The sequence below is a fragment of the Aquila chrysaetos genome, chromosome 1 (assembly GCF_900496995.4).
Source record: "Aquila chrysaetos chrysaetos chromosome 1, bAquChr1.4, whole genome shotgun sequence".
Lineage (NCBI taxonomy): Eukaryota > Metazoa > Chordata > Aves > Accipitriformes > Accipitridae > Aquila > Aquila chrysaetos.
The window spans coordinates 56391781-56413585 of NC_044004.1; the positions used below are offsets into that span (position 1 = coordinate 56391781).

Consider the following 21805-nt stretch of genomic DNA (forward strand, 5'->3'; position numbering starts at 1 on the left):
TGTGTTGAACTTGTGAAATTCATGGCTGCACATAGGGAGGAGTTTGAGAAACATTTTATCGCGGTCTGGAACCACTAACAACCTCTCCACGAACACAGACTGAGACACGAGTTTAGTGCTAATTAGATCTCATGTTGTAGACAGTTGTTTGGCTGCAGGAATTGAATAAGGGAAAAACTTTTGTCTCATTTCCTCTCAATTTCTTGATTCTCCACCCATGGATGCTTAGGGAATCTAGAATAATTCAGCTGAGGTGGGGGGAATTAGTGTGGCTTACAACTAACAACTGGGAAATAAGAATCAGGACTGTAACTGCATATTTTGAGGAGGAAAGAGGTGTGATCTGGGGAAATTTGAAAGATGCTGTATAAGAAGGTCAAATTGTAACGGATTTGAGTTCTGATGGAAACAGCAGAACAAGTTCACACATCACCTAGAAGCACAGAGTATTAGCATGTTGTAAGTGGTTTTCTGCACTATACTACAGCAAAATACAGCTGGCACAATTAGCTCCATGTAAAACAAAACCTGTTCTCCCGGTTTGTCACATGCTATTAAAATATGGGGCTGTGTGTTAAGTTTTTGTGCAGCATGGGACTTCTCTTCGGTGCTGGGAACAGAGTCTGCATCAAGCTGCAAACCCCAGTTGAACATGGAGCTTAGTTTCTTTCCTGGCAGCCTCTGTTCCTGTATTGTTATAAAATCTACCAGGGAGAAGAGGGAGAGTATCCGCAGTGCCAGAAAGCAAAAATAACAGGTCATTTTAACTACAATGAACATGTATTTAAATAGAGTGATATTTTACAAGAAGTTGGCTATTGCCCCAGATAGATCATTTTTGAGTCTGAAACACAGAGGAGGAGTAACTAAGCAACAGATCGGCTGGTGGGACTTGGATCACCTAAGGAGGCTGATGGAAGACTCCCCAGGTGAAGAGGATAGGGATTATAAAACAAAAGTGCTTGCAATATGGAGGTTTGGAGAGGAGAAGAAGAGGAAACAGATTGCTTTAAAAGGGGAAACTGGTTCCCTTTTCTCAAGAAAAGCTGTGCATTGAACCTCTGACCTAACCCCAAGGAGTGCTGAAATATGGCAAGGAATTTGAAGTGTAGTAAGGCATGTGAGCATCTGTTGTTTCACAGATACCTGTATTTTTTATGCTACTGCTTTAGGTAGAGAGTCTGGACTCCTTGAAAAAAATTTAGAGACTTTATGAGCTTTAACTTGTCCCCTTATGCACTAGGTTGGAGCTCTTGACAAATTAATGCCTAAGGAATTATGGGGTGTCAGGAGCCACACTGCTCCTATCGCCCTTGTACTGCACTTTTGGGAAGGTCGTACTAAGCAGTCTCTACCCAGCAAGAGCACTGGAGAAAGGAACTGGAGTTTTTGCAGAGATCTAAGAAAAATGAAACCAAACAGCCTGAGCATTATAGGACACCAAAGCAGACATGTGGCTACCCAGCAGGCAGGATATAATCAAGGCCATATAGCACCTTGTATAGATAGCTAAGAGCTCTAGCTTTCAGAAAAGGAGCAGAATTTGATTTTTTTTTTTAAATACCACACATTTTTTCTTTTTTTTTTTTAATCATCTTAGAATACGAGAGGAGTAGAAAAAGCCGTTTTATGCCTGTATTTGCCAGAACCTTTTTCTACAGGTCTGCTATGATAAAAATGCAGCAAGACGTTCTCTACACTGTGAGTCTGAGTAGAAGATAACATGCTTTTCTTCACCACTGTAGAAATTTTCCAGTGCTAATTGTTGGGTTTTGAAGAGGAAGTTGAAGTGGTGTTGCTTGTGGTTGACAGGAGGTAAAAATGGCATCAGTGCTATGACATCCACTGAAGCCAGTGCAAAACTTGTTTGCTTCAGTGCGTGTTGGGTCATGGCTTGTATACTTCTCCTCTGTCTTGGTAGGAAGTTGTCTCCCTGCGTGTATACCACCGTTCGTTCTGTTGGTCAAGGAAGGTCATCTGCTACCCTTCCTTTGCATGCGCATTATTGATCTTCTGCATCAAATTTAGTCAGTATGTCAGGATATGTCAGCAGTGTTCTTCTGCTGCTCACTTACTGGAGCTCCCAGAGGATCTTCTCATTTCTGTTGTTTCCAGTTATCTCCAGATACTCTCAATTTCTTTTTACTTTTTGAACCTCACAAAAAAAAACCCAAAACTTGTCTTCAGATGGGTCTGCTAACTGTAAAAGACTGGAGATGGCTGTGGTGCTCCACTGATGTTTAAGGAATTGCTACTTTTGTGAAGTACTGCTTGTAATGTAACAACTATTTACCTTCAGCCACAGATGTCGTAAGTGGTTTCATAAATATCACGTGTGTGTGTACATAGAAAACCCTCTTTTCATATGAAGAACATTAACTAACTTATTTGCTAAATTTGAGTTATGAGAGTTATCTCTTCTTCTGCCTGAAGAGGAGCCATAAAATTCTTGACTATTCTGTTGAAAAGCACCATAATTTGATTTAATGTTATTTTCTCTTTCTTTATTACTTTCTTCCCCTTTCATTCTCACTCTCCTTCTCTGTCTCTCTTTCATTTTGTCTCTTTTTGGTAGCTATATATTTTCTTTTTTTTTTTTTTCTTTTTGGAAGATGCCTTTCAAGTATTGAATTCTGCACTTAAACATTGCAACAGTTGATAAGTGACATCTTTACTACTGTAAATAGATGAGAATTAGGCTGCTTGATTAATTTCTGCCTTGTAATTCAGTGGAAGCCTGTTTGCATATGCACCCTACAAAGACTTGAGTGCGACTCAGGTCTTCCATAAGACATGCTGATGTAGAAGAACTTCTGTAATTATACTGCAATAATATATTCTGTGTGTTATTTTGGGGTATGTCTGAAGATGCACAGTATTTTAGGCTTTGATATCTGTATTCATATGGATTAATTTGACAGAAAAGCATAATGTATTTCAGAGATTGGCACCCTTGGTAGATGCTTTGTGAAACCAAAGGTTTATACAAAGAATTTCTCTGACCAGTTTTTCTTTTCTGGCTATATAGGACATTGCCTGAAAATCTGCTGGGCTGGTAAATGATCTTCTGGTATGTTGATTAGATAAGAGACCTTCAAGGTATTAAACAAGAGAGAAGAGATAGCTCATTCCCTAAAATTTTCTCTGTTGGCCTTAATAGATTTCTCCTAGTCGCTTGCTTTTTAACTCAATGGGTGCGTAGTTTGGGTGTGAGTTTTGGGATACACAATCCTGCATTGAGAACTGTGAGGACAAATTCTTTGTTAAAGCTTCCCAAGCTGTTTGGAGGCACAAGAGCCTCTCCCCGAGCCCTTTCTGTGCCAATACTTTGGGATTCTGCAGAGCTTTAGTTTTCTATTTGTTTTTCTTCTATTAACAAAAACAATTTGGATGTTGCACATTTTTTCTAAACTAGGCATTTGCATCTTAAACATTGACAGTGTTTTATTATATAAGGCAATCAAAAAGTTAAACTGGCAAAAAAAAGGGAAATCTAAATGTCTTGACTGGTTAAACAGTCAAACATGTAGGGCAAAACAAAGTAAAAAATAAAAATGTAAATGAAAGCTGTCCCTAAAGTTTGTAAATTGCGTATTTCACTATATTAGGATGAAAAGTCATAGTCACTATTTCAGTATGTGGAGATGGGTTGTGATGGAGAACACAATAGTATTTCCTTGAAATAATCTCTGCAGGTAACATTTCTTTTCCCTCTAAAATAGGAGTCTTTTGTGTTAACTTTGGTAACTCCTTTGGTCTACTACGATGTTAAAGTGGTATTACTTTAAGTACTAAAACTTGCTCTCCCTAGAAACATCAATGCCTTGTCATAGAAACAAGGTTGTCATTCATCTATTAAGATTTTAATTGAGTCAATAAATAACCATCCTGAGTTTCTACACAGGAAGACTGCTGAAGTATAAAACCGCAATTCAGTCTCTTGTGTTTAATCATTTGTTATTAGGCAGTGAGTTTGGTGATGTGTTCATCTGTTCTCTCATCTTTCTTTTAAACATTTCATTGCCTCTTCTCTGCTCGCTCACTTCAAAGAGAAATCTAGAGCACAGAGGACCCCATGGTTTCCAAAACTGTGCGGCTTGAACTGCACAGGAGAGAGGTATGATTTTATTAAGTATTCCCTACTGTGTCTTCTCTTATGGGAAGAGAAAATGATGCAAAGTGTGTGTCCCTTGGGCTATGGAGTCCAGTTCCATGATTTGCTTTCTGGCAGCATGTTGGGGGGTTATGAGTCTCGTACAGATCTTGGGAAGAAGATCCCAAGCGAGAGAATCTGCTTATATTTCAGTTCTTTTTCCCTTCCTTCCAGATGTGCCAAACCACCGTCATCATTAGTGAAATCATTTTTAGTGAAGTGTCAAAATTTAACTTGTCTTATATTTTTGCTGGAAAATGTAGGTAGTGTTTGTATTCTTTTGGTATTTCCGTTGCATCAGTCATACAAAGCACTTCTATGAGTGCAGAATCTGCTGTGCTGAAGGGGAGGCACCCCATTTGAATTGATGGTAAAGAAATAATGAGATCAGCTGGGATCTGCTCAGTACTCATGAGCTGGTTTTCATTTATTAAACCTGAGCTCATCTAAAGTATAATAAACATGAGTGCAGTAGTCTGCAATCACCCTAAGCTATGAAGCATTAACAAGTTACCTATGGAACACGGAACTGCAGGCATGACCAAGCATCAAAGGCATGTATCTTCCATAGTGATGATAGCTGTTCCTGCGTGGGTTTTGCTGCTTGCTATTTCAGCATGAGTTAGCTAGAGCCTGGTGCTCCGCGGTGTAGTAAGCCAATGAATTCATGAGTCAGGCCTCAAGGTCCTTAGTCATCTGTCAGTCTCTAGCTCTCTCTTCTGTCAGTCTATCCTGTCTACCTAGCTGCTGAAGTAAAGACAGGCTGGAAATTGAGCAGAATTGCAAGTTTCATATTAATCTGTCATGTGATTGTCTATTTTTCAGGAATGCTTGGGTATTTTTAACCAGTTTGTTAAAGCTAGATATTTGGTCTTGTATATCCCTTCTGCCCCTTGGGTATGTTAATTTTTTTTTATTATTCTTGGGTTCCTCAGCACTCAAGAACAAAACAGTTCATCCAGGACTCATGGGCAAATGAATCTTTGAAGCATTTTAGGCAGGAATGGAAATACCAATATGAAGTACACTTGGGTTATGCTGGTTTTCATATTCTTTAGACTGTAATTCCCCTGCAATAGCATTGTCTCTTCTTTATGGTGTCTGCTAAAGCTTCTGAATTTAAAAACATGTTGAATTTTAAGGTTTCCTATTCACCCATTCCTCCTCAACCAGAAAAGTTATATCTCTCAATGCTCCACAGTTGCCTGCTGTGACAATAAATAACCTCCCTCAGTATTAGAGATTATTTAAAAATAGTTTCCACCTTCCACAATAAATCTGATTTCTAAACTTCCTCAGCATCATACGCTCCTGTAGGAAGTTACGTGTACCCGTGAGTTTGTTCAGTGAAACATGAATATCAAAGACTTGCCCATCACAGGAACTGTGTGTCAGAGTTGTTAGGTTTCCACAACAGGGAATTTACTCTGTAACGGAGAACCAAAAAGACAATGCAGGACACTCAGCAGTCCATTTAAAAACATACCAGAGTGCTATGGGCAACAGGTTATACAGTGCTATCTCTATCTTGCTTTTTTTATTCCTGCCTGCCAGGGTGACCACATTTAATAAGAGGTCAGCTGTGATAAGTAACCTTAAAGTAATAGTTGGTAGCAGTAGTCCATTTGTCTGGAACTCTTTTTTCCTCCACAGACCCATTTTTATAGGTGCATTTTATAGACCTTTAGATTCAGACATTCTTCCTACACTGCTACAAGTATTTAGACAAAATATAGGCTTTAGAGTTTCATGTAAAGTATTATAGTCCCTTTGAGGCTGACATGCATTTTACTACACATGAAGATCTGCCCCAAGAGTGTTATCCTGCGTGCACATGTTGCAGCTAAGTGTGTGCAACATGGCTGGCAGAGACCCCAGGGGAAAGAATAAAACGGGAGTCCTTTTGTAACTGGCTGCTACTGTTTTTCCCATCTGCTGCTAGGGTCCTTCCAGCTCCTCAGCTCTTGTAAAGTTACCCAGTTTTTACACTCAATAGCTACTTTCTGTGTGGTGCTGGGGGGAGAGGAGGAGGAGGGCAACGAGTTGGTTAAAAATTGCTGTAAGTCCTGTTAGGGAAAAACAAAAAATCTTGTAAAAAAACTAAAGTGAAAAGGTAGTATCCAATTGCTTAGTAACTAATATCTCTGCTCACTTATATGGCTTTTCTGTTATGTAGTGTTGTATTATTGATAGTAGTGGCTACAAGGTGTCTGAGAGATAGGAGCAAGAGAAAATCCACTAATGTATTACATGCCAGGTTCATTAGCATCTTGTTTTACTCTAATGCAGCAGGTGTGTCTGCCAAATGCAAAAACTTGGCCCACTGCTCTAAATTATAAAGCTGAATAACTAAGCTTCTGGATCCTGACTGTGAATTAGAGAAATGTAAGTGACAGCAAAGGTAATTGCAGTAGACTAACACTACTGGTATTAAGAGCATGATGCTATAGGAACCCACATGCTGAGTGTCAGATGTAAGTTGCTTTCCCCTTTTTCTCTCTTGCTTTATAGTTTCTTTCTGCCTTAGCTTTTATTTTGTTCTTTGCTCCTTCTTTCTGGTCTTGAGAACTGAAAGTGCTCACTGAAAAGGTAATATTTGAGATCCATATTCATATCAAATTCTAATCTAGTAGCAGCTGCCTTTAAAATGACTGTCAAATACATATTTAGTGAGATATGCTTGCTAAGCATTTTCTAATACTGATGTCATTAGCATAAAAGAAGGCTGATTACCCAAGTTTGATTGGTTCCCCCCCTTAAATTGAGAAGAAAAAATATTACAGACTTTTTTTAACAGAAATTACTTAGATCAGTGTCTTAAAGTTATAATTCGTCCTTATGTTTCTCTTGCCCTCCTGAAGCAGAAGTAGGCCTCAACACGTCATGTGATCAAAAGTCATTTTTAAAACTTTTAGCAGGTACCCAGTTGCTTCCTGCAAGCAGCAACTAATTGTATTTCAGTCAGCAGTCAGGGAATGTATTTCTTTCAGATTTATGCAAAACACTCATATTTGTTTAACCTTTCCTCAGCTGTGACACATTTTACGTTATATAGCATACAGTTCCGTCCATTATGCTGTTCAATCCTTATTTGTTCATACAAAATTCTGAGGGGATACAGCGCCGCAGGTAATGTATTTAGATGCTTATTGGGTTTATATGGAAAGCAGTTACAGTAGATGGCAGGCTGTGGTAAAGATGGAACAAATGCAACACCATAGATCAAGAAGGATGCTCTCGTCTAGAGGCGGAGATCGCATACCACAGCAGGTTTCACAATAGGTCACCAAGAGCCAAAGTACCTATGGCCCCTGGTACAAATCATGTAGATCTACTCTCAGAAAGACTATCAAAACACGGGTGACTGCTCACTGTTGGTTTGTTGCTGTTCATAGAACAAAGAAAGCTAGGAGGACTAGAAATTTTCCTTAAGATATGGGAGCACATCAGAGAGAAATACCATATAAAATTAGGACAAATAAACCTTTATTTCTTTCATTAGCATCTTCTGTGAACTCACATTCCATGTTGTATAACTGTTTGCTCAAACATTAAGAGTTCCTCTCCATAGAAATATTCAAGTAAAACACAATGTTATTTTATGTTACAGAACAGATCATCAAAAAGAATTTTGTTTTGCTGAGTTGCAAGTAACTTGATTTGACTTTTTAAAAGTAGCTTGGTATTCTTTTTCTCTATTGCCACATTCTCTTCTCTGTTTGGGGGTCTGGATTGTCAGAGGGCTTGTAGAAGCCATGATGATGAACTTCATATTGTTTGTGTGCTGTATGCAAAATGGACTCCGATTAGACTGGATTTTTTTGCCTCTTTTAGCTGTTTTCTGTATATGCAGGATGTATTTCTGAGACAATGGATTACAGTTTGAAAGTAGTAAATATATAGCCATCAAATAAAACCATTGCCAAAATATGTGAAAGCAACAAAGCACCTTAAAGGGAAATTATTTGTCTGAAGACAGTAGCGTAGAGATCACTGATCAAATGCATAGATTGTCATTTTGGGAGGCAGAGAAGAGCTTTCACTTAAATTGATGTCCAAAGGTCTCAAAGTAGTTTGCAGCCTGTTACCAAGTCCTGAAACTTGCTTACGGAATGAAAAAATTATCATCTCCATTTCACAGAAAGAGAAGGAGATGAAGTCTCTAGCAGAGCCTGTCTTCTGGTTTGCTTTCTATTGTTTTGACTCAAGTATCACCATCCTTCAGTTTATACATGAAGATATGCCAGAACTAAAACAATAATTCAGAATGGCCAGGGTACTAGCAACAATTTTATAATAGTTGAATCTGAAAGCCAACACATGCGCCAAGTTTGGATCCGTTCAGAATTAAGCAAAAATAAGAGAAGGACCTTGGTGGGCCTTTGAAAACTAAATTCTACAGAGGCTAATTATTTATCTGATTGACTAGGGGTGTAATTTACATGATACATGTTTCAAAGGGTAAATTGTGTTTTACTTTTTTCCTGCTTTTGTTTCTCATAAAGTGCTTGATTTTACCACATGCTGTACCAATGTTTTCCCCACAGAAGAAATGTTTCACTAGATAATTTTTGTTGGTGTGTATATGCACAGCCTGAGAACAGTAGCTTTTTAATTGACACAGTTGAGTGCAGCACAGATAATAACTGCTATTTCAACTGCTGTTCTCATTCTTTATCTTAGCTATTGTTTAGGTGTGTAAAGATGATTTTAAGAACCTGAATATAAAAACCTGTATCTGCAAACTCTATTGATAGCACATGTATGTGGAACATACTCTAGAAATACCACGGCATTTCACAGATTTAGGCACTTTATCTCACTTCCCTTTAATTAAATAGAAAAAAATTAAATGTTGGCTAGACAGAGCAAAACTCCTGCTGGTTTCTGTGAAAGAAGAAAAATTTCTGGGCATGCAGCAGGATCAGGGGGAAAGAGCTGAATCTCAGAGGTCACCAGAGAGCTTAGAAATTTCTGTTACTTGAGTGCAGATGACAAACAATACTGTGACTATCAGCATCTAAAATGTAGTTCTTCTGGTGCAAAATACAGCATCTGCTTAACATGTTAGAGTAGCACTGTGCAGCGTATACATAATGTACAGGGCAGAAAATGAGGAATAGTTTATTGATGTTGGAGAGCTAGAGTCCACTGATAAATCATAAATGTTCTGCTAGTAGCATATATGCAACTATCTTTGACTCCAGCCCATGACATTCTTTTAAGTAATCTGGAGTGCAGGGCTTTGAAACACACCATATGGAAAGACTGCATGTCCTTTTCCTCAGCCAGACCGTGTTTGTCCTCGTTACAGTGGAAAGGGGTTGAAAGACTTATGGGCTGTAGGCACATTTGATGCATTTACTCAGTGCCTTCTTCGTCCTCTTCCTTTCCCCCAGGTAGAGTCACTGATTATTTCAGTGGCCCCAAACCTTGCTAAAGACCAGTTATTTACTCTTCTTTTTCAAGCATAACCTGTTCAATTGTGCTAATCTTTAGTTTTCCACAGGTGTTGCTCTTCCACTAGCTGGTTACCCTTTCAGGTGCCTTTCTATCTACCCATTATTTAGCTGCTGTGCCACTGCAGTATTTGAAACATTTCACACCCCTAGACGATCTTATGGTCATCTAAAACATAACTATGCTTTACAAAGCCAAAATTATTACCTGTTCATATTATTTCTGTCTAAGAGAATCAAAGAGCTCTTCAGAGCTAATGAGCTTTTTCTTGCTTTGGATAGAAAAAAATGTTTTAATATGTGCCATCTAGGAGATAAAAAAGCAGAAATAAATAGGTATGAGATCTAAAATTCTGTCTTATTCCCTACCCATCAGTCAGGCACTGCAAATGCTCTCTTTCTTTTAAGTGAAGGAACCTCTATAGTAGGTATAGCATTTTTGTTCCATTACAGGGTGAGTTTTGGAGGTGCTAGGGGTCTGGGTGAAGCTATGCCAGAGCAGTTTTGAGCTGGACAGCAGCTTCTTGAGAACTGTCATGAACTGATGGGAGGAAGCATTCACTGCATAATGGCTGATGCTGAAGTTGGCATAGCCTGAAAAGCTTTAGAAATTAATGTTATGCCACACGTGTCCCTTTTTACGGGGGGATATGCATCTAATGTGGTGAGTTGACCATAGCCAGCAGCTAAGCACCCACACAAGTGCTCACTCGCCCCCTCTGCCCCACCCCCAGTGGGATGAGAGAGGGAATAGGAAGAGCAAAAACAAGAAAACTTGTGTGTCAAGATAAATACAGTTCAGTATGTGAAGGAAAGAGGGGGGGAAAAACAAGCGAAGCAAAGGAAATCGTTCACCACCTCCCACTGGCAGACCAATGCCCAGCCAGTCTCCAAACAGCCACCCTGGAAGCCAAAAAGCCCACCCTCTTCTTCCTTCACCCGTTTTTATTGCTGAGCATGATGTTATATGGCATGGAATACTCACTGGGCTGTGCCCCCTCCCAACTTCTTGCCCACCTCAGCCTTTTCACTGGGAGGGAGACAAAGGAGGACAAAGAGAAGGCCTTGAGGCTGTACAAGCACTCTTCAGTAGTAACCAAAGCATGGGTGTGTTAACACTGTTTTAGGGACAAATCCACAACACAGCACCAAAGGGGCTGCTCTGAAGAAAGTTAACTCCATTCCAGCCAGACCCAGTACATCTATATTTATAAATCCTGTTCAGATTCCCACAGGGAATCCTTATGGAAAGGGTTCTTCATCTCACAGAATACACAAACCCTAGATGTTACTTAATTAATCCTCTTCCTCCTCTCTCTGCTACCGGTTGGTCTGCGAAGGGAGCAGTAATTTAGTAACTACACTGAAAGTTCAAACAGTGTAATCATCATCAAGTGAAAGAGAAGCTCTCCAGAGAATGGTTATTATTTTGCCCAGAAAAAAATTAAGAAAAGCAAGAAAAAATTCTTATCCTGCTAGATTGAAAAATTAACCTGTTGGCGAGATGGGAGTGCTTTTGTGGAGTTTGCAGTGATTACACAGCCTGTCAAACAGCAATGGATATTTTGTTCAGCAGAATCAGTACAAGATTTGAAAGTCTTTCAAAAAGTCGTGTGGGTGTGTGAAAAGTGAAGTAACAAGAATTGTTGTTAAAGGAGAAATGAGCTAAAATGAGTCTAAGGAGGAATTTTATTTTTGAATGCTCAGAAGAAAAATCCCTTGATACTCAGTAGTTAGAGAATGGCACAAATGCTTAGAAGAGAGAAAGTGAGCACAAGTTCTTCAAATGGAGACTGCAGTGATTTGATTTAAAATAAAATATTTTTGTATATACCAGTAAATTAAGTTCTGTGATTAGAAGTCCCTTCTTCTTTCTCCTGCAATAATGTTTTTCCCTCAAACCTGTAGTCATGAAGGCTGTATAATAATAAATGGACATTTAAAACACAAAGAGATATACAGTTATTGACACACCAAGCTTTTACTTAGTTTGGTTTTTGTTTATTGTTTGTTTCTCAGTGGTGGTGAATTTGTACAAAGGCGGGGTGGGGGGGGGGGTGTCCAGAAATTCAGTTAAAAGCAGGAGTTAAAAAAAAGTTGCAGAAAGTTTACTATGGTTTCATAGACAGGCATACAAAGTAAGTGTGAAGTTACACGGAATGATGATGCAAATAGGGATCAGCTCAGGGATGCTAGCTGGCTGGTATGCAGTGCAGTAAATCTGCTTGTAATGAAATTAAAAGCAGACATGCAAGTGGTTTAGTAAGAGAACCCACAAGGAAATTACTTAAAATTACAATAGATTATTTCAAATGAAGCAATTCTTTTTGCTCTTATTAAAATATCTGAGCCCAAAGTTAGGTATTCATTGATGTTTTAATTTGTTTAGTTTCTTAATGTACTGCAAATCATCTGTTTCAGGCATACATTTACTCCAGACTGATCCCAAAATCATTAGATTTTGGCAGTGGAGTGTGTCATGTCTCATTTCTTTTATTCTATGTAATCACCTATCTTTGGTAGTTGTGTGCATTTATATACTTTCAGCACATTGACATGAGAATTCTAACGCTTCGTTATCTTCTAGTATTGCAGAAAATATGGTATCTGTTGGGACTTCTGGCAAACTACATGCAGAAGGAATTTTACCAATTATTGTGAATGTCACAATATTATTTTTGCTGTCATTCTGTGTCTTTGCTCGGTTTTCTACCTAATTTAGTATGTGTTTGTATTGTTCTAATTTGTTAGGATTGGTTTAATCAGAACATAAGTATGCTTGTCCATTAGATCATGAGATACTCCTGATTTGAACTAATAGAAACAAAGCAGAAACTGGCCAGTTAAACTGAAATCCATAGAGGTAACTAGAGCAATTATACACACCTGTGACCCAAAAAGAGAAATCTGTGCTCTGGGAAAGATGATGCGGCAGTTTTACACAATGGGAACATGCCTTTGAAAGAAAATCATGTGTACTGCTGAGGTAGAATCAGAGAATGGTTTGGGTCAGAAGGAAATTTTAAAGATCATCTAGTTCCAACCCCCCTGCCACGGGCACAGACATCTTCCACTAGACCAGGTTGCTCAAAGCCCCATCCAACCTGACCTTGAATGCTTCCAAGTGTTAGGTGTTAAAGGCATAATGGATGTATGTTAAAGGCATAACGGGGGTAGGGGTCATGTATTTAAGAAGCAACAACACTGCTGCGTTTATTATGTCCAGACACCTGATAAAAAGCCACATGGTGTAAGCAGCTGCATGAGGGGTTTGCAGTAAATTATGATTGCTTGCTACTGTGAGAAGTCATTTTGAGTAATGGAGCAATCATTGCCTTTTGTTCATAGAACGAGCAGCTTTATTCAAAAATACAGTTACTGATCTTAAATACCCATTCTTTTTGCCATCTGGCTTGTGTGGCACACACAGGTTTGGGTCAGTTGCTTCTCACTCAGCTGGCTAATGGATGTTAACACCACTGAGGAGGCTGTCATCTTCTATTGATATCACAAGGCCTCAATAAGGGATGGAAAACTGAAAGGAAATCATGGAAAACATAGCACTGAACAGCATCAGTGAGAAAAATCCCAGGAACTTTTTATGCCCTTGCACTTTTCCTGTAAATGAGTAGAGCAGAGAAGGGTCTTCTGACTCATTTCTGGGTATTGGATGTGCTGATCTCTCCAGCTCAGCAACGCTGCATAGCCTGAGATGTGCATGCATCAAAGATGTGGTGTAGAGCTGAGGCACTGGGGCACACGCGCTCCCTCGTCCGTGGTGAAGTGGAGAAGAAGGAAGCTGAGGGCCCACCTCGTACAGCAGCATGGAGTACACCAGGGATGGCTCAGCCATGCTCTTTGAGAAGGCAGAGTGCATTGCACATCACACAGCTTGCTCTGACAGATGGGAGCCAAGCAAGAGAAGGCAGCGGGTTTGGCTGGGAAGATAATGTATGCTGTTCTTGGCTTTCTCTAAGACAAGTCTTGCTTAGGTCAGGAGGCCAAGTTCAAGTGTTTCAAGGGCTGGTTCCAGCCCCTGGGCTACTCAGCCCACACTGCTTTGAACTACTCTCTGTTTCAGCATTTCATGGCAGAACATGTGGTGCAAAACTTCTCTCCACCCCTTTCTTCCCACCTGCCTAGCTTTAAAACCAGGTTAGATTTCCAACCGGTTTTTGTCTTTGATTATAACACTGTATTGAATGTTTCACTGCGCTCATGCTTTAGAGAAATCTGTGTTTTCTCATCTGTTTTTTTGCAAGCATGAATTATCAAGCAAGGTAATAGGGTAGTAAAAGTGCTTAACATTAATAAAGCTAATGAACAGCAATGTTGGATCTGTCCTCATGCATGCAATCAATTTTATGAAGCTGGCTTCTTCAGTCATTTCTCCAGGTGCTCATACAGGGCCCTGGGAAAAATGAGTAATAAATACTTAATCACTTCCAATACTTTGAATATTTTACATTGTAGAATATGTGAATATTAGTAACATTAATGCAGACTTGAGAGTTAGAAAAATTTTTATAACTAGGATGGCTGGTCACTAGGCTGTAGCTGAGGGATACAGGTGGAACAGAATGGAAGAAAGCGTTTGCCAAATTGTCTGCTTGCATTTCATGAAGTACTGAGAGCGCAAATGGAAAATATTTCCTAGACTATATCTAGTTCTTACCTTTGCATTCTGGAAAGCTCTGGCAGGCCCAGTGACAAAGGATATAGCATAGGCTAGACCGTAGCAAGGGTGAGACAAAATGAGCGATAACTGTGAGGATGGATGCCAAATGGCAGTGTATTTGAGGTCTCTTCTGCTTCAGTAGCTGCATCTAGGGTCTAAGCAGACAGTGCTGGCAGGTCTGAGGAGTGGTACGAGCAAATGACCTGGGGCTGGACAAAAAGTCCAGCTACTGTGTTTCAATCCAGTTTCTCTGAAAGCAAGAGCAGATACTTCAGAAAGCAAGTCTAGTATGCCTGTGGCAGGGAAATGGAGGAAACATCCAGCTAAGGAGAACGATTTCTTCTGTCTTGAGGTTCTGAGATGACTTACCCTATTTCCATCCCATTATTCTCTGTGCTTAAGTTCACTCCCAGTGAGAGGATGCTATAGCTGTGGTTGTGGTCTGTTAAGCGATGCAAGTTTCCCACCTCTAATCCCTGCCTGGTGAGGTCTGTATCCACGTCAGCCAGAAATGCACTGAAGCCCTCTGGTTAATAAAGCCTTCAGAGCACAGGAGAGGACTCCTTCCCTTGGGGGGCACCCAGCACCCTGCTTGGGCTACAGGGCAGAGCTTTTGAGTTTGCCAGCACAGTTCACCTCCCATGGAAATAAATAACCTGCCAGTATGCCACTTGATATCTAGTAACAGAGGAAAGTGGTGTTTTATGGTTGCTACTGCCTTCTTGGAGGAGATGATGTAGAGCAGGCCAGCTCCTACATGTAGGCCAGAAGGACAGCCCTTTCTTTTGGGAAGGGCTCTCCACACTCATCCCAACATCAGTTCTTACTGGAAGGCAAGGTTGTCTTCATTGTCACCAAAGTGGGAATGCTTGCCCATCAGAAACTACCCTCAAGTACTCCATAAAGTTCGCCTTAAAATCGTTATTCTGGTAGGACTTAGAGAGTTGGAATCTAGTCCTGCTTTTGCAGAATTTAAGTCCTTTCTAAATGAAATGTGGATGTGTCACCCATCCAAAACCAGCTAACATTAAAATGCAGACAAGGTTGGCTGTGTAGAAGGTACTTGGAAGCAGTGTGGGGGTAAGAAATATATTATGTTGATGCTTTAATGCTAGGTAAGGAAGAGAGCTGAGTTTCCAAATGAGCTTGTTGGGGTCAAAACGGACAAATGATTCTGTAATGAAACACAAACTGATGGAATCATTTGAAAAAATATTTTTCTGCTCCTGAGATCAGAAACGCAATATAGGACATAGAATGTGAAGTGTGGCAGTATTTTGAAAGATATTTAATCTGTTCCTACATTTTACAGCATACATGAAAGTATATTTTGTAGGAAGACCTGCTGAGTTTTTTCTGATTTTTTTTTTTTTTTTTTTAATAATCAGAGGCAATCTTCGTTTTCAGTTGTGTAGTTTGTGAAGAGATCAATAAGTTTTCCATTACATCAGGAAGTCACATGGAAAAGGCCATGAAATTACTGAAAAGTTATGTCCCTTATGAAAAATAGGTTCATAGTTTTCTTTTTAAATTATCAGGAAGAGAGTTTCCACTTTGCACTAGAGAAGGTCTAGAAACTGGGGGGTTTTGTTTGTTTGGGGTTTTTTTTGTTGTTTGTTTCTTTTTTTTAACAAGTTGACCTTTTTAGAAGAACCCAGCATACTTTTTTAGAAGGAAGCCAGCATATCTTCTTTTGGTGTTCGTGCCATTGCTTTAAATTGAATAGATGAAAAAATATCCGTCTCTGCTGGAGTGGAGAACTTCTCATGATCATATCAGGGCTTGTTGTTCTCAAAAATAAATTGAGGCTTAGGTTGCTTATGCTATCTCCCTTTTCTAGAATCTTAAATGCTGATCAGCAGTGATTTCTATTGTTGTCTGCAAACTGAGAAGGCAGAAGTTTCTTTACAATTTCATTTGGAGGGGATTTTTAGCCTAGAGAAATAATAAGGAAAAGTAAGCCAGTGCTCAAAAAACTTAGGTGCTTGTGTAAAAAATATAGAAATAAAGATAAGAGTACAGTTCTTTTATGTGACCAAACTTGCAATTAATTCATGTAACAGATAGCTGAAGGAATAATTTACATGATTTATATGAAAGAGTATAGCTTGTTCAGGACACACATTCAAGGGGAAACAGGAAAAAGTGCTGTGTTTGTGTACCAGCAATGTGTAGGCTTGCTCTGAGGTCCAGATTAGCAGCATCTGCCTGGAAAGCAATACAGCAGGAGACGTTATCCGGCAACTTTTTAAATGCATTGGCAAGGTTTTGACATTTAAGGTGAAGGAAATAGCTAGAGGACCCGTTTCTTTGTAAACAAAGAGAAAGTCACGGAGGATGTCCAGACAGGGTAATGTTGGTGAGAGCGATCTAAGATACATTAGCATATACAGTTCCTATGATGGGAATAAGAAATAACAACATAATAGTGGTAGATTTCAAAAAAAGCATATCTAAGTGCAAACTTACCTCACTGTGGAGGAAAAATTGAAAGTGGAGTAAGAGAACAACCCCAAATAGGAGAATGACGTCCATAGGATGTATAAACTGTATCAGGTTACTAAGGTCAAAGACAGAAGTGTAGCACAGGCACTTAAGGACATTATGAGAAAGACCAAGGCACAAAATGAAATGCAGCTAACAAGAGAAATCAGAAGTAATAAGAAATGTTTTTATAAGGCTAGTTTTCAGCAATTCATTGTCAAAATGGAAAGGCTTATTGATTAGAGTTGTCCTGGTTCCTGTACTATTCAGTACCCTATTAGCAATTTAGATAATAGAAAGATTTTTCAAATTCCTTCCAACTCCACAATCCAGTGTAGTAATTTATGGGTGGCCATACTCTTATCCAGCTACATGAAGTTTTGAAATGTTCCCGGTTCACATCTACTTCTGGGTTTTCAAAGCTGTTGATTTTGCTTTTAAGAAAGGAGTGTATGCAGTATTGAGGTCTGCACCGAAGAGAAAAAAGAAAGAAAAGACACTGAAAGTGCAAATGAGTCCATGTCTGCTTGGTTTTCTTTTATAGTGATATTTAGAGAAAATAGTGATTGTTTCTTTAGGATACACTGACCCCAAAGACATAGGCATCCATGTACCTGCATAGCTGGTACTGGATAATTTTAAAAGCTCCACTGCACTTGCATCTGGGCTGTACATGCCCTCACAGCCTTTCTAGCAAGCCCATATAGACTGTGATAGTTTTAACCAGCATTTGGCCACTTGTTTCTCAGAGTCCCAGGAGAATCAGGGCTCCAGATCAGCAGAGGGAGAGGGCATCTGTGGAGTCTTCAGACTGGTGTGTCTCAAGGAAGCCACACGGTTGAAAGTGTTTCTCTTCTGGTGTTCGACACAGGTTCAACTCCAGGCAACCAGCAATGTTATCTTGTTGCTTAATAGTCAGCAGATGCCTAAAGCTGTGCCTGTAGGACAGGCATAGCAAGGTTGTGCTCTGATCTGAAATGCCGAGCTACGGAGTAGCGGGAGACAGATGAATGAGCAACGCTCATCTTGGCAGAGCTGCAGACTTTGAGTGTTGGGAGTGGGATAGGAAGGAGAGTTGTGGTGACATGTTATAAACAAATCAAGCAACCAGATCTGTCTTAGCTCTGAAAGAACGGGCCTTAGTGTGACTGGATGTCTGAGAGCAAGCCTGAATGCTATCCAACAGGCAGCTGGAAATGCCCTAGAGTCCAGAAGAAGATCAGATAGTCTTTGTCCAAAACAAATTAAAGGCAGCACCTTCAGTTTAATCTAGTGTTTGAAGTCTTGCTTCTCCCAGAAGAAGGCTTAATGAAGAAAACTGGTAGGCAGATGGACTGACTGAGGTGTGAAAACTGAATTGGAATTAAGATTAGAATTAAAATTTAGATGTGGCCTGTGGTAATCCTACAAATTAGGGGCGTTGCAAGACTGGCTGCAGGGAGCTGCCTTTTTTGTGCTCTCCTGCTCGATATACTGGGTACAAGAAAGATAATTTGTGCTGAAAAGGAGAAGGGGATCATCTAGCTCAGTCAGTAATGCACTGACTTTCAGGAAAGAAAATGTTGTCTTGAGGAAGGAACACATGATGTTCTTCAGGCGTCTTTTACACAGGATGCAAAAACATCATTTTATCCTGAAGCACAGGATATCTGGGGAGAATGCTGCGAAGTGTATCCTGGTAGGCCTGGCAGAGTCTGACTTACATGTAGGGACAAAAATAGTCCAAGTTCCAGTGTTTGATGGAAAGATGCACTGCAGAGCCCCACAGAAAATATGTTTCATTTAGCACTGTAAGTGGTTCTGCAATAATGTGCCTTGTTCAGGTTTAAGGAGTTTGCCAAGGTGGCATGTGAGCTATCAGGTACAATGACACTGAACACTGGACAGCACAGAGCTGTGACTTGAGAAGACGAAGTCTGCAAGAAACGGGAGGATAATTGACAGAAGGGATGGCAGATTTGTCGAGACCAAGACAAGACAAAACTGTTGAGTCCATGTCAGCATTTTAATGCTGTACTTGATATTTAAGCCTAAACAAGCAACTCTGTGTTAGTCCATACAACAGTTTAAATCTTCCAGTGCACTTCTATGAGCTACCCTGTATCATGTCAGGGTAACTTCCATGGAATAATAATTCTTTTTTAATTCAGCCCTAACTAAAGAGAATGTCTTGTCAAAAGGATCAATGAGAATTTTACAAGCAATGGTAAGGATTTTCTCCAGCAGTTTTTCTAATTGCTGCAATCCAGAAAAACTGAGGACATAGGAGAAATCATGAATTCCCAAATTACAACACAGACATGAAAGCCTCTGTTACATACATTTAATTTTTTTTTAAGAAATACCAGTACAATAAGATGAAATAGATATGTGAGTCTGAATTTAGACTCAGAAGGGATGTTAATTATTCTGTGTAAAAAAGATATATATATATACACACACACAGAGTTGAATTTCAACTTATTAAGGGCCAATTTTCTGGAAGGAAAGGACAACTAATTAGAAAACAATGGAATCAAACATGTAAGAATCACAGGAATTAATGAATTATTGCCCTAAACATTGTCCCAGGCCCAATTTAAGCATGAAGATCTGATTTTGAAAGCTGTTGAGCAATGTACCATAAGGAGTTCTGTATTACTTTGTTTCTAGGAATATAAGGTATGGATGTACTTTTATATATATCCATTTATGTCTTACACATAAAGGCTAATGTGATGTGATTGATATATTTCCCTGTGAGTTACTGTTTATAAATGGAGTGCTGATGTCCAAGTGCTTCTCACTCTTGCCATAACTTGATACAGTATCACTGTTGGGTTAGATTCCTCTGAATTCTAAAATGTTGCACTCCTCACTGTACAAGAAGGTACAGCACCAAATTTTGATGGTGTGGGCCTTAGCGAGGGGGAGGAGTCCCTCTCAGTACACATTCACTGGAGATAAATATTTTTGAGGGGTGAGAAAATCCTTTGTATAAGAAGGAGGAAATCTTTAGAAAACATGCCTTAAAAAGGATGGCTTTTCAGAAGAGTGTTGCAAAAAATGCTGACAAGATGGTTATAATAATGTTGCTAATGGCATTCCTCAGTAAATAAGTGAGGTAAATCAATTCAGGCTTTGTATAAGGACAGCTTTGAAGCTATTCAAAAACTTGGCCTTTTTGAAAGTCTTTAGTTTGACATGAAGCTTAATCAAGACAGTTAAAATACGTAACTGAAAGAAAATTAAGTATCTACCTTTTGATGTTGAGAGGTGGCATTTGATCGTAGTCATCATCATCAGTCTCTCAGAGGACTTTCAATTCATTCCAACATTCCTGTTGTATCTTGAGGTAAGGAAATTTTATTGCTAACTCGCAAACTAGAGTTTCAAACCTTCAGAGCCCTTTTCAGTAGTCTGTTGTGAGCAGTTCTGTGCTGACAACAACAACAACTTTTTATCTCTTTTTTTATAATACCAGTTTCCAATAAAGCTAGTTTTTCCTTTGGAAGGTGGCCTGACATCCATAAGAAATGTCAGTGTCAATGAAAGAGCCGTTTTCAGCCAAACAGACTCAAGACTTTAAAATTCAGGTCTGTGTGCATATTGTACACCACACCCTAAATTCTACTATAGAAACATCATGCTGGCTCTGCTGTTACATTCAAATTACGTGACCCAGCCCATATAAAAGACACTTCAAACCTAAAAGTAATGGGCATTCATTCAGAGCATCACAGCAAGGTTTGCAAGCTGAACCATGGCATTATTCTGCTTTAGCTACATTGCTTTGCATTCTTAAATAAGGGCACTCACCACTGCTTTTGGAGATGCTGCACCATTTTCAGCTGCATGGTGTCATCGTGCCCACATGATGGCGTCACAAGAGGCTTTTATCAATAATTTATGCATTATATAGAATCTTTTTCTAGTGTAAACATATTTAGTTAAAGACTGTTTCCATCTATTCAGCTTTTCTGTGTCTCCCAGGTCCAGGAGACTTTTAGGAAATATAGTCAGGGGCTAAACTTCTGAACTGCGTCCTGAATTCCTTAAGATTCAGCATTATCAGTGGAGCCACTATAAGTTAGCAGGGCAGGCTGACCTTCAATCTCCTGAAACATTGATGTTTCAAAGATGCATATTAATCGTATCTATTCTATTGTTTTCCTGTGAGTCACCATGTTTCCTTCAGCTGAGAAATATCTATGCCAAAGAAGAAAATCAGAAAGTGCCATTTGTTTCCTCCACTTACCCTTTTGACTTCATTCTGTCAACTATATATCCATGCATACTTCATGATTGCAAAGATAAAAGTGAACACTTTGAAAGAATTTCTCTGGTGTGTTACTCCACTGTAATAGCAGGAGCGCTTAATACATCTAGAGCTCTGCTTGCTTGATTTCTTCTGCACACATCCTCTGTTCACAGGAGAAATACAGAACTTATCAAAGACCTTTTTTTTCCCCAGCCTGTACCATTACATTTAGCACATGTAGGCCTAAATCTTTTGAAAATAAATATTCTAAAAAGCTCAAACTTCAGGGCTTTTAAGAGGTATCCTGTTTCTGTGAAGTATAGAGGAACCAGATAAATGATGGGGAAGTTCAAGAAAAACAGAGGATTCTCTCACTGATGTGCATATTATATGGGCATAGAAGACAGAGATTAATACTTTATTGTTGGAGGCAAGTATAGCTTTGTGGAGACCCAGGCATATTCTTAGAGCAGCAAAGGAAAGCAGGCCAGGGAGGCACCTGTGCACGGTCTGATGGCTGCACTGTCTTAAGACTGCTATTCATGAGATGGCTGTGTACAAGAGCAGCAGGGAAGAAGGCATTCTCAATTCCCCAGAAAAACTCAGTATTTCTCTTTTCACATAGTGACAACTCTGGCGCTGAGACAGTGGCTGTGGGTGCCAGAAGGTGGCAGGGTACTAGGAACAAACTTCTTGAGTCTGGCACGAGCTCATGGGAATCGATTTCTGCATTATGCAGAAGGGTGTATAACTGCTTATCAGTTTGTCCTCTTGTCTTCACTGTCCTTTAA

The 21805-nt window shown here is 39.5% G+C and overlaps 1 protein-coding gene across 2 annotated transcripts in view; it reads left to right on the plus strand.

Annotated features, from left to right (window-relative positions):
• BANK1 (B cell scaffold protein with ankyrin repeats 1) overlaps window positions 1-21805 on the plus strand; it is a 163365-nt gene that overhangs the window by 111716 nt on the left and 29844 nt on the right. The gene's annotated exons all lie outside the window — the stretch shown is intronic.